This window comes from Charadrius vociferus, unplaced genomic scaffold, assembly GCF_000708025.1.
Source record: "Charadrius vociferus isolate BGI_N301 unplaced genomic scaffold, ASM70802v2 scaffold472, whole genome shotgun sequence".
NCBI classification, from domain to species: Eukaryota; Metazoa; Chordata; class Aves; order Charadriiformes; family Charadriidae; genus Charadrius; species Charadrius vociferus.
This window is the reverse complement of record NW_009647735.1, coordinates 35025-37073: the sequence shown is the minus strand read 5'-3', so window position 1 is coordinate 37073 and position 2049 is coordinate 35025. Positions and strand designations below refer to the sequence as shown.

At 51.7% G+C, this 2049-nt stretch overlaps 1 protein-coding gene across 1 annotated transcript in view; it reads right to left on the bottom strand.

Moving 5' to 3' along the window:
• LOC104283558 (protein Wnt-11b-like) overlaps window positions 1-2049 on the bottom strand; it is a 12517-nt gene that overhangs the window by 3245 nt on the left and 7223 nt on the right. The gene's annotated exons all lie outside the window — the stretch shown is intronic.

Genomic DNA, 2049 nt, shown 5'->3' with positions numbered 1-2049 from the left:
GAGGAGGATGGAGAGGGGGTTACAGCTGTTATTAGCTGCGACTGTCCCTGAAACTGCAGCTGGGAAGTGATGAAACTGCTGGAGCGGCTCTGCACCGTGGGGAGCCGAGGAGCATCAGGTCCGGCTTGTCACCCCACTAAGTACTCAGCTGCTGCATACCCCTTTCTGTCCCCACGAGGCGACACCATGCAACGGGCCCCGACACCGGAGCTGGGGCGTTCTCCACCTTTGGAGAGCCATCGGATCACAAAGTAAATACATGGCTCTGCTTAGCAGGTGAAAACTCATCCCTGTAACCGGCTGGCAGGAATCAGAAAGGGAGATTAGTGAAGGACAGAAGGGGTTGATATTAATTTCTGACTTTTTTCTTACGTGCTTTGCAAGAAGCTTTAAAAAATGAATTTTGACCCAGAAAGAGTGAAAGTCTCAGCCGTCTGCCTCCTCTGTCTCCAGAGCTTCATGAGGACAGCCAGGACTCTGCAATAACTAAGGCTCCAGATGTGTATGTGTCACTCAAGGGTGTGGACACTGGTCTCACCAGCCTGGAGAGGACCCAGCCAAAGGCTGTGCTGGGACTGATGCTGATTGAGTGTGGGGAAATCCTACCCCTAGACATCAGCTTCACGGCTTCAGCCCCAGCCCCTTTTACAGACAAACCACATTACTGACCCATCGTCTCAGTCAGGGCATTGGCAGCTGTTAGTGGGCTTCATAACTGCAGAGAAAGAGGGTGAGCAGCGCGGGACACGTGGAAGGGCTCTTGGCATGCAGCCTGCAAGCGTATTTCAAAGTAATTGGGTTAAAGCAACCTCTCCCTGCTGCAGGAAGGTGCAGGGCTGCGGAGCAAGGGCTCCCTCCGCTGCACTCTGCTCTACAGCCCTGCCCATGCAAACTTGAGAAACAGCCCTAAAACTGAACGCGCTCATTAGAAAACATGTGGTCAGAGCAGGATCTAACTCAGCATGGGGCTGTCTTTAGCCTGTCAGCGCTGAAAACCCCAGTCCATAGTTGGCATTGGGCTTTCTGTTGCCTTTAGCACCCCAAAGTGCACGGGGACAGGAGGGACAGCTAAAGGACTTTGCCTTGACTCTGTCGCTGGATTTTCTGGATCAGGACTAATGCTTTTGTCTGTACCGCTAATTCCAGGCTCCTGAAAACAGCACAACCAGGTTCCACAGCAATTTGCCTCTCCAGGCCAAGGAAATGAGCTTAACGTCCACCAGCTGTCTCACAGACAGCCCAGAGGGGAGTTTGCCTGGTGCTGTGGGCAAACTGATGCATGCACAGCCACGAGGCAGCACACGGCACAGGTATCGACTGCAGAAGTGCCAGTTTCATTGCAGGAACCAGATTACAGCTGGTAAAAATGATGCAGCTGGGGAAATGGTGCCTGCTTGGACAGGAGCTGGTTTGGTGTGACATTTCCATGGCTTGCACATGCTTGTCACAAGGTGTACTTTTCTGAATCTTTCCATTCTGTAAGTAGAAAAACAAAAGTGCAGCCTTGCTGCTGTGAAGACCTGCAGGAACCAGGTAGGCTGATATTTTCCCACAGTGAGAGGTGACATTTGAGATACAAATCCAGCTGACACCGACTTCTTTTGGAAACAGTCACAGGTTGAATACCTCTACTTTGGGCTTTCGCTTTCTCCTTCACTGTGCAACTTCCCTTCTCCCTGGAAGGTGGTTTCCCTCTACAGGACATAACTGGGTGGTTGGTTAGCATCCCCCCGTGACCTCCCTTTGACTTGCTATCATGTGCACTAAAACTAGGACACGCAGCTTGAATTGTTGACCTTCCCAAACCACTCCCTCGGGATGAAAAGGCCAAGGTACATTGTGCCGGAGCAATGGCCCATGAGGAAGGGTCCTGCTAGGAAAGCGCTGAGGTCACTCCCAAATCCCAAGCAGAGTTAGAAGGGGCTTAATTAAAGGACAGAGAGAAAAGAGACGCTGTATTCAGTGTCCCTGGAATCGGCTGGGTCTGATCCCATTAACCTTCCTCTCCCTGATGCCTGTGAACTGACACCAAAGGGCTCCAAAGTTACA